This window comes from Heliangelus exortis, unplaced genomic scaffold (assembly GCF_036169615.1).
Source record: "Heliangelus exortis unplaced genomic scaffold, bHelExo1.hap1 Scaffold_132, whole genome shotgun sequence".
NCBI classification, from domain to species: domain Eukaryota; kingdom Metazoa; phylum Chordata; class Aves; order Apodiformes; family Trochilidae; genus Heliangelus; species Heliangelus exortis.
In genome coordinates, this window is record NW_027285951.1 from 223,094 (window position 1) to 233,809 (window position 10,716).

The 10,716-nt window shown below is 54.4% G+C and overlaps 1 long non-coding RNA gene across 1 annotated transcript; it reads left to right on the plus strand.

Moving 5' to 3' along the window:
* The first annotated feature begins 9,595 nt into the window (after window positions 1-9,595).
* Window positions 9,596-10,679, plus strand: LOC139790722 (uncharacterized). The gene is made up of 3 exons (XR_011723592.1): window positions 9,596-9,670; window positions 9,928-10,313; window positions 10,633-10,679. It is a non-coding gene; the product is annotated as an uncharacterized lncRNA (long non-coding RNA).
* The last annotated feature ends 37 nt before the right edge of the window (window positions 10,680-10,716 follow it).

Below are 10,716 nucleotides of genomic sequence, written 5' to 3' on the forward strand. Positions count from 1 at the left end.
ACTGGGGATTCTCCCTTCTCCTTGTTCCTAACCGAGGGTTTCTATCCTGCTCCGGTTTTTTCTTCCATTTTTTTTTCTCTTTCTCCCTGCAATTAAAGCAGATTTTATGGAGAATTTCACTGGTGATTCTCCCTTCTCCTTGTTCCTAACCGAGGGTTTCTATCCTGCTCCGGTTTTTTCTTCCATTTTTTTTTTCTCTTTCTCCCTGCAATTAAAGCAGATTTTATGGAGAATTTCCCTGGGGATTCCTCCTCCCCTTGTTCCAAACCGAGGGTCTCTGTCCCTGTCGGTTTTTTTCTTTTCGTTTGTTTTTTTTTCCTGTCACTCTGCAATCTACCTGGCAATTAAGACGCCCTGAGGAAGCTTCCTGGGTGTCAGAATTTGGAGATTTCCTTGTCACCCTTTCCCTGCTGGGGCTGCAGGCTGTGGTGGCTTGAAAAGCAGAAGTTTTGAGGATTTTTAGGTAGTTTGTGAAGGCTGAGCTTGTGTGTGCGGGTGCTCTGAAAGAGGCTGAGTGTGTAGCTGGGGGCTGTGTTTGGAAGAAGAGAGGGCTAGGGGAAAAAAGCTTGAAAAATTGGGGAGCTGCTTTTTTTTTCTTTTTTTTTTTTTCCCCTGCCAGTGGGGGCGTGGCTGTGGCTCTGGGCGTGTCGGTGTTTGCAGGCCGAGCCCATCTCCGAGGTTTGCCCTGGGGGCGCGAACCGGGGCTGCCCCTGCTTAGCCCAGGGTTCCAAGGCATTGGCCGTTCCACTGAGCCACGCAGCTCCCCTGCGAGACCCCCCCCTGCGAGCCCCAAGTCCTCTCGCCGCGGGGACCCGGCGCCCAGCAGCCCCCGAGCCGGGGATTCCCCCTTCTCCTTGTTCCTAACCGAGGGTTTCTATCCTGCTCCGTTTTTTTTTTTTTTTTTCTGGAGAATTTCACCGGGCATTTCCCCCTCTCCTTGTTCCTAACCGAGGCTCTCTATCCTAGTCCGTTTTTTTTCCATTTTTTTTTCTCTTTCTCCCTGCAATTAAAGCAGATTTTATGGAGAATTTCACTGGGGATTCTCCCTTCTCCTTGTTTCTAACTGAGGGTTTCTATCCTGCTCCGTTTTTTTCCTCCATTTTTTTTTTCTCTTTCTCCCTGCAATTAAAGCAGATTTTATGGAGAATTTCACTGGTGATTCTCCCTTCTCCTTGTTCCTAACCGAGGGTTTCTATCCTGCTCCGGTTTTTTCTTCCATTTTTTTTTTCTCTTTCTCCCTGCAATTAAAGCAGATTTTATGGAGAATTTCCCTGGGGATTCCTCCTCCCCTTGTTCCAAACCGAGGGTCTCTGTCCCTGTCGGTTTTTTTCTTTTCGTTTGTTTTTTTTTCCTGTCACTCTGCAATCTACCTGGCAATTAAGACGCCCTGAGGAAGCTTCCTGGGTGTCAGAATTTGGAGATTTCCTTGTCACCCTTTCCCTGCTGGGGCTGCAGGCTGTGGTGGCTTGAAAAGCAGAAGTTTTGAGGATTTTTAGGTAGTTTGTGAAGGCTGAGCTTGTGTGTGCGGGTGCTCTGAAAGAGGCTGAGTGTGTAGCTGGGGGCTGTGTTTGGAAGAAGAGAGGGCTAGGGGAAAAAAGCTTGAAAAATTGGGGAGCTGCTTTTTTTTTCTTTTTTTTTTTTTCCCCTGCCAGTGGGGGCGTGGCTGTGGCTCTGGGCGTGTCGGTGTTTGCAGGCCGAGCCCATCTCTGAGGTTTGCCCTGGGGGCGCGAACCGGGGCCGCCCCTGCTTAGCCCAGGGTTCCAAGGCATTGGCCGTTCCACTGAGCCACGCAGCTCCCCTGCGAGACCCCCCCCTGCGAGCCCCAAGTCCTCTCGCCGCGGGGACCCGGCGCCCAGCAGCCCCCGAGCCGGGGATTCCCCCTTCTCCTTGTTCCTAACCGAGGGTTTCTATCCTGCTCCGTTTTTTTTGTTTTTTTTTTTCTCTTCCATTCAAAGCAGATTTAATGGAGAATTTCACTGGGGATTCCCCCCTCTCCTTGTTCCTAACCATGGGTCTCTATCCTGCTCCGTTTTTGTTTGGTTTTTTTTTTCTTTTGCATTCAAAGCAGGCTTGTAGGAGAATGTGACTGGGGATTCCCCCCCTCTCCTTGTTCCTAGCTGAGGGTCTCTGTCCTTCTCTGCTTTTTTTTTTTTCCCCCTGCATTCTTCCTTGCAATTAACCCCCCCACCCTGCTTCCAGGATCTTTTCCGACCCCACGAGAAGGGCTTCAGCTTGTTTAGGAAAAAGAAATAAAATTGGGGTGAGGGTGCTGGTAGTTGGGGAGGTGTCCTCTGGATTTTGGGGGGGTAGAATTGATCAGGGGCCCTGGAATGTAGGGGTCCTTGGAACTGAGGAGGGGTCCCTGGAGTTTTCAGGGTCCTCTTAAAATTGAGGGGCTGTCTGGAATTTAGGGGTCGTAGTAAATGAGGGGAGGTGCTGGAATTTGGAGGGGTCCTTTAAAGTTGATGTGGGGGCTTTGTAATGAGGGGGATCCCTGGAATTAAGGAGGGGTCCCCTAGAATTTGAGGGGTGGCTGGAATTGATGGGGTTGATGGGTCAAGCTGGCGTTGAAGGGGGTCCCTGAAATATAGGAGGGGTCTTAGGAATTTGAGGGTCCCTGGAGATGAGGGGGGATTCCTGGAATTTTGGGTCCCCTGGAATTGGGGAGGGGTCCCTTGTGCAGGGAGACAGTGGGGGGTGGCCCGGGGGTGGCTGTCTCTGTGTGCCCCCCTGTGTCTCCCAGCCCTTCTTCCCCTGGTGTCCGAGTGATGTCCCCACATTGTCTGAACCCCTCAATAAAGAGTTGAACTGGGAGAGACTGGGGTGGGACTGGGGTGGGAACAGGGTGTGTGATGGGACTGAGAGGTCGATTTCGGGGCGGTTTCAGGGCAGTTTTCGGGCTCTTGGGTGTTGCAGAGGCTTCTCCGCTCCCTCCCAGTGCTCCCAGTCCCGGACCCACCCCCTCCCAGTCCTCCCAGTTCGCCCCTGTCCGCCCCGGTCCTCCTCCAATGGGGGGATTCTTGAGGGCGTTTAAGTGAATTAAAGGCTTTAATTGCCCAAATTTGAGGTGTTTCTTGGAGACTGGGGGGCAGGGTTGAGGGGGATGGCAATTTGGGGTGATTTTTTGGGTGCTTTGGAGCCGTTGGGGGCAGAGATTTAGGGTGTTTTGAGGAGGTTTGGGGTGTGGGGCCAGCACCACGGAGGGAGTAGAAATATAGGGCATTTTTAAAATTTAGACTTGGGGTCATTTGGGGGATTTAGAGTCTCTGAGGGCAGAGATTTGGGGTGTAGTTTCTATTTTTGAGAGAATTGGGGCTTTTGTGGTGTCCTGAGGGCAGAGATTTGATTGGGTTTGTTTTGTGGGTTTTTTTTAAAAAGAATTGTATTTTGGGTATATTTGCACATTATGGGAGGTGTGTGGGGGATTTAAGAGCCTTTTTGTTGGGCTTTGGGGTTTTTTGGGGGGGATGTGGGCTCTTTTTTGAGGATTTTGGGTGGAGGATTTAGCACCTTTGTTGCGTTTTGGGGTTTTTTTGTTGGGTTTTGTCATCTTTCTGGGTGGATTTGGTTTCCTTTTTTGGTTTTGGGCTCTGTTTTGATGGCTCTGGGCTCTTTGGGGTATTCTTCTGGGAGATGGGTTCCTATTGTTGGGTTATTGTCGGGTATTGGGCACATTTTTTTGGCTGTTGGGCTCTTTTTTGGGGGGATGTGGGTTTTCTTTTTTGGAACGTGGGCTCTTTTCTTGGGATATGGACTCTTTTTTTGGGACATGGACTGATATAAATGACCGAGACTCAATATTCTGTTAATGGTTTAATTTAATGAATAAAATTGCAATAAGCAAACCAGCGCTGTGTGCGTGGGGAGTCTCCGCTCCACTCACACGCACGTTATAAAGTTTAATCTTTTAGCTTATATTCCATACCTTAATACATATTGATATCTATTCTAATACATATTGATGACTGTTCTGGGAATAGGCTGGGTTATGTTTATTAGTTCTTGGAAGAGTTGGGCCTTCAAAGGCACATGCCCACTTTATCTCTGGGGGTCTTTTTGACCCCCACCTGGTGGTCGTTGGATGAAGTCAGTGTCTGCCTCAGTTTCCCTCTCGTTACCCTTCGATTCCGCACATGAGCTCCTCTGCTCTTTCCTGTGCAACACTCTGCAGTCAGCAGTAAAACACCTTAAGTTGCAACGCTATGGGGTGAGCAGCAAAATCAGCTGAGATTATCAGGAACAGCGTGGCCAGCAGGTCCAAGGAAGGGATTCTGCCCCTGTACTCAGCGCTGGTGAGGCCACACCTCGAGTCCTGTGTCCAGTTCTGGGCCCCTCAGTTCAGGAAGGATATCGAGGTCCTAGAGCAGGTCCAAAGGAGGGCAACCAGGCTGGTGAAAGGACTCAAGTCCAGACCCTATGAAGAGAGGCTGAGGGAGCTGGGGCTGTTTAGCCTGAAGAAGAGGCGGCTCAGGGGAGACCTCATCACTCTCTACGACTCCCTGAAAGGAGGTTGGAGCCAAGTGGGGGTTGGTCTCTTTTCCCAGACAACTCTCAACAAGACAAGAGGGCATGGTCTTAAGTTGTGCCAGGGGAAGTTTAGGTTAGATATTAGAAAGAATTTCTTTACGGAGAGGGTGATCAGACATTGGAATGGGCTGCCCAGGGAAGTAGTGGACTCTCCGTCCCTGGAGATCTTGAAAAAGAGCCTGGATGTGGCACTGAGTGCCATGGGCTGGGAACCACGGGGGGAGTGGATCAAGGGTTGGACTTGATGATCTCTGAGGTCCCTTCCAACCCAGCCAACTCTAGGATTCTAGGATTCTATGTACCTTGGAGGCTTTTTTAGGGTAGAGGGACTGTGGATGTCTTGTTTCTTGTTCCCCTAAGCCTTGTAGTTACACAAAGAACAGTTGTATTTCATTCTAACGAATCCGTATGTTTGCATATTTCACATTGTTGGAGGCAGATAAATTATTAGTACTCTCAAAGTTGGGTTAGCAAACACTTCCTAGTTATTTACCATGAATTGCCAAGCACACATATATTACACCGCCTGTAGTCAGGGCCTGGGGCTGTGCCTGCCTGGCTGCCTGTCCTGCTGACAGCCCTGGAGTCAGGGTGTGTGTCCCGAGGCGTGGAGCCCTGTGTCCCCAGGCAGCCCCAGCTCCCCGTGAGCAGGGCTGTGCAGCCTCTTTGCCCGCTGCTTTGCACAGCCAGCTCCATTTGCCCAGCTGTGCCTGGGCCGGTGCCTGGAGCAGTGATTTAGTGAGAAAAGCTGCGCTGGGGGGCTTGGGGGATCTTGGCTTGGAGAGGAATAGAGGGCTGGTGTGGAGAGCTTCAAAGGGGGAGAGCAGCCTGGTGGAGGAGCGGGGACTTGCGGGTGCTGATTGTGTCCTCTTGCCTTTGCAGCAGGAGGTGCTGGAGAAGAAAGTGGTGTGTGGAAGAAAGCAGAGCAGGCTTGGAGGAGTGAAGTGGAGGTAGGAGGCCCCATGGGCAAAGGGACCTGACTGTCACCCCAGAGCATTGCCAGCACCTTTGCTGCCCTGGCCAGCTTTGTGCTGGGTGAGCTCCCTGTAAGCAGGCCTGGGGGCTTGGGCCTCTGGCTGTTTTGCCTCTGGTGAAGCTGCCCAGAGAACAGGGGCAAAGCTGTAAGGAGGGCAAGAAACACTGTGTTTGGAGGGTGGAAATGGAAGGGTTATTATTTAGAGAGGAGGGCAGGGTTTCTCTTGGGTGCAGGTTAGAGCCTGGAGCTTCACTGGGCTCCTTTGATCTCCAAGAGTGTCCTGGTCTGAGAGGAGCAGGAGAAAAAGGTGCCTGGGACAGGGCAGTGTCAGGTGCTGATGTGGCAGTGAGAATGGGGAGCAGCTGTGCCCCTGGGGTGGAGAGGAAGGTTCAGGTGACCCAAGTGGGCTTCCCATGGTGCTCTGTCTGAAATGGGTCTGAAAAGAATCCCCTGGTGGCTTTTCTGGCTGGTGTGTTGGCTGGGCTGGGGCCTGTTTGTTTTGTGCTGCATGCTGTGCTGCTGCTGCTGCTGCTGTTTCTTGTTTCTGTGCTGTAGAAGAGCAGAGTTCATGGAGACAGGTTGTCTTCTGCCTTGCCGGTCAGGACCCGTTTGGTTGCTGTAAGGCTGGTGGGGTCTGTCACTTGGGCAGCCCCATCTGCTGCTGAGTCCAGTGGGGAACAAGTGTGGTGGAGCCAGGAGGAGGCAGTTTCCATATTGATCTGTGTTGTACATCTTTGTAATTCATTCTCCCTATTCCTACTTCATGAAATTTGTGCTACTGCTTTTCTTCCAACCTTGAAGTCTCTCTTCCTCATTCCCTTTTTCCTCTTCCCCTCGGAAGAAAGTGGGGAATTTAAGCAGGGGACAAATGCACTCTTTTTCCCTAAAAGAGATACAGGAACCCAGCCAATCCTGTAAGCAGGGTTGTGCATGTCCCCTGTGCTTAAGTTGAGGTGCTGGGACAGCCTGGTTAATAAAGGCTCATCCTCACTGTTGCCCAGCTTGCTCTATAGGCTACAATTTGTTCTGGAAAGCTCTTTAGTCTGTTTGTTTCTTCTTGACTGGGGGTGTTGGGCAAAGGGCACTGGCTTTGTGTTGTCTGACCCCACTGCTCTGTTCTGCAGTAAGCTGGGCAGTGGCTCTACCAGGTTACCTGTGGCAGTCCCTACTGAACTGACTTATAGATTTTTGGTTTTGATCTTTTTTTTTAGTGAGAAACGACACATCCTCCCTTCATACCGAGCTGAGTCCCTCAGATTTGGGAGGTTTTGGAAATGGCTGTCCCTGTTTGTATGTATGAATTACTGTCAATATGTTGGTCTATTCTCAGTAGGCATAGATGCAGGTGTGAGAATTGCAGCACAAGTGTGGCCTCCACTCCAGCTTTGTCAGGGGCTTTTCCTGCTGTCCCTTGGCCAGTGGTGGCCCAGGTCCCTGTTCTGTCAGAGCCTGCAACAAGCAGTGCTGCTTCCCCCTCCTGACACAGGGGGACAGGGAGTGGGGGTTTGGGATCAATTCCCCACAGGTTGCCCCTGTGGTCAGGCAGTGAGGAAAGGCAGCTGAGCCCTGTGCTCCTGAAGGCACAGCAAAGATGGAGCATGTGGGGGAGAGCTCTGATGAAGGTGAGAGAGCAAATCCTGTGCAAAGGGTGAAGAGAGAGGTTTCTGTAAAAGCTTGAGCAGCAAGTCCTTGTGAGGCCGCTCTTCCCTCATCACAAGAGGAGGAATTGGAGTCAGAGAAACTCAATCCTTTCTTCTGAAGGACTTGTGAAATGTGTGAAAGGACTTTGGCTGGCACGAAGGTGAGACACTTGTCACCTGCTTGCTTTGGTGTTGGGATGATAGTGCAATCCCCTGAAATGATAGAGAAGGCAGAGAGTTGGGAAAGCTGGCCAGAGATGGAGGCACTGGCCAAGTGGGCCACTCTGGAAAAAGGTACTGAGTAGCTGAGAGAGCTGGCTGTTGAAAAGGTGATTTATGGTGCCTGTGCATGTCAGACTTGGGTGTGGATGTTCCAGTGCCTGCCTGTACACACCTGGCCCGGTTGCCAGGTGACAATGGGACCTTTGTTACATCATTGGTGACACCCCTGGACCCCGGGTCCCTTCCTAGTGCTGGGGTGGCCCTGGCTCAGTGTCCAGGAGGACAGTGAGAGGATCAGACAGGAGCAGAGAGCTGACTGGAGCCCTGAGCCATGTCTGGTGTTTTTGGATCTCGCGAAAGCCGCTGTGGTTCCCCAGAGGACCATGGCGATTCCCAGAGGCTGCTCAGTGTCCAAGAGAGGTAAGAGCCAGGGGCTGGGGCTGGGTGGGCACCGTGGGGTCAAATGTGAGGGCTCATGAAAGGCCTTTGTGGTTTGTCCATCGGGAGCTTCTGCCCAGCCCCTGAGGGCTGTGGTTCTTCAGAGGCTGCCCAGGAGCCTCCATCCCTGGGAGATTCCCTGCCCCATGCAGAGCCGGTCCCAGACATCTCCCTGCCCCCACGCAGCCCCCGTGGCCCCACGGGCTCTCCCCGCAGGCCGTGCAGCCTTGGGGCCAGCAGCTCTGCCACCCCCATGCCCACCCCCCATGGCCTCTCCTCCTTCCCCAGGACTGAGCAGAGGTCCCTGAGCCGGCCCCGGCTGGCCTGGGTGGAGGATGAGGTGGAAGAGAGCGGTCTCCCCATCTTAAAGAAGAGGGCCCAGCTGCTGGAGACAGGTGAGTGAGTGAGTGAGTGAGTGAGTGAGTGAGTGAGTGAGTGAGGGGCCTCTGGCTGCTTTGCTGCTTTGCTGTGCTCCTGCATGGCAGTGGCTGCTGGGCACATCCCCAGCCTGATCCCTGCCAGTCCCCTCTTTGGGTTCGCCCGCCCAGAGCTGGCTCTGTCCTCGGGAGCTGGCACGGGGCTGGGTGCTGGGTAGGGCCCTTCAGTTAGTCCTGCCAGCACCTTCAGCTCCCCCTCCTCCCTTGCTTTGTTAGATTCCAATCCTGATGCCACCACCCTTTGGTATTCAGCTGCAAAGGGCCAGAAGATGGGTGCGGATGCTCTAGAAGAGTTAGGAGAGGTACCTACAGAGACTGTCACCTGCCTTGTGCCTGCTCCAGCATATGTTCTGCTGGAGTTATGCTCCCCATAACCTTCTCTTGTTGCAGGAGCAGGACAAGGAGTGTCTGAGAGATCTGATAGCCACCTTTTGCCCCTCCAGCCTCAAGAGTCTGCAGGATGTCTTGCAGGTCTGGCATTTCCAGAGCAGGTCACAGTTTCCCCCGTGCAAACCCTCCAGGGAGGTTTCTCCCCCGAAGCCCTCTGCACCCTGAGGGGTACAGAGGCATAGAAAGGAGCAGAGGCTGCAGTGGGAAGGGGCTCTGGCCACCTCCTGGCCATGGCAGATTGGTGTGGGGATTCTTCCCTGAGGCTGGGAGGGAGAGCCAGGCTTTGCTGCTGTTCCCAGGAAGCTGTGGCAATCAGTCCCAGGGTAAGGAGCCTCAGGTCCAGACAAGCTCCAGTTCCCCTGACACCCCTTCCCACTGTCCTGGATACTCTGTGGGTATCTCTGGTCTCAGTCCTTGTGTTGGCACCTCCACTCCCTGGACTGAAAGGACAATGGGCAAAATCTTCCAGCTGCAGCCTGAGAGGGAGGGAGGGAGAGAGGGAGGGGAGAGAGCTGGCCCAAGCTCTGGGCTGCATCTTTGGGACTGGAGCACCAGGACCTGGCCAGGGAGCCTGGGCCTTGTGCTGCTGGGAGGGGCCCCTCTCTCCCTGTGTGTGGCACCTGAGGGGATGGTTGCAGCCCAGTGGCAGCAGCATCCTCCCCTCTGTTCCCTCCAGGCAGAAACACTCTTGAGGTGCATCCACAGAAAAGTGGAGGAGGTGTGCACAGAAGCAGGGCAGTTTGTCCTGAGATCAGTGCTCGGGCTGCTGAGCGAGTGCTGCCCCGAGGCAACAGTTAGGAGCCTGCTGAGGATCAGTCCCTCCTGTGACAAGTATGAGCCCCAAGAGCCCTGGGGACTTGCTCCGTAGCCCAGGCACAGCACAGTGGCCAAGGCAGCCCTGCTAACAGAGTGTTCTGGCTTGCAGCGCTGCGCTGGCCATGTGGGAGATGCTGCTGTCCCTGCCCAGCACTGCTGAGACAGTCCTTGACAGGCTGCTGGGTGTGATCCAGGGCTGGAGACCAAACTGTGCTATCCCATCTGTGAGTGAGCAGAGCAGGCCTTGCTCACCTTCAGGGCTGTTGATGGCTCCCCAGGAAAAGAGACACAGCCCCTCCTGCCTGCCCCCAACAGCCCCCTCCTGCAGCACTTGTGGACACAGCCCCTGGGGGCCAGCAGGGACCTGCCCTGCACCAACCCCCCTGTTCCAGCCCCCCAAGGCTGCCCCGTGAGCTCCCCAAGGACAAATATGCCCCAGCAGCTTCCTTGCACTGAGAGCTGTCCCTGTGTCTTTCTGCAGGCAAGCCAGGTCCTGTACAGGCTCAGCCAGCGGCCCCGCTGTCAGAGGATCCTGGAAGGGCTCTTCCCCAGGCTCCTCATGACCCTGCTCTACAAACTTTCCCTGGCTGCAGTGATCCTGGAGCAGAAGCAGCCTGGGGCTGATCAACCCGGCCCTTTGGGGTGCGCCATCCCCTTCCCCTGCCATTCCCCTGGGCCCTGGGCCAGGGCCCCTGCTCTGTGTGTAACTGGACCTTGCTCTGCACACAGGTTGGCAGTGGAGGGCATTAAAGTTCTGCTGCACGCTGCTGGCTGTGAAGGGCATGTCCAGAACATCCAGAAGCAGGGCGGCTGGGACATGATGCTGCGAGCAGAGACCCTGGAGAGAGGAGTCAGATTGCTGGCCAGGTGAGAGCCCTTTGTAGCCAGCAGTGCCTCGGCAGCCCCATCCCCGGGGGCAGAGAAGTCCCCAGGCACCCAGGCCCCGGGCTGCAGCTGCAGCGCTGGCCAGGGAGCGATCCGAGTGGCAAGGGGTGCTCCTTGCCTGGGGAGAGAGTAGGGCGCTGTCAGCAAGTGGTGTGGAGGCTGTGGCTGGGGGCAAAGGCGTGTCCTGGCCTGGGCTGTCCTGGCTGGGCTGGGCAGGGCAATCCCAGCAAGGCTTTGCCTGCCCTGCTCACTGCCAGCACTGCTTTTCTTGCCCTGCCCTGCCCTGCCCTGCCCTGCCCAGAGAGATGAGGAAGAGCCCGGCTGAGCAGCAAGCCTTCCTGTTCCAGCACGTGAAGGAGATTCTTGCTCAGAGGAGGGAATGGCA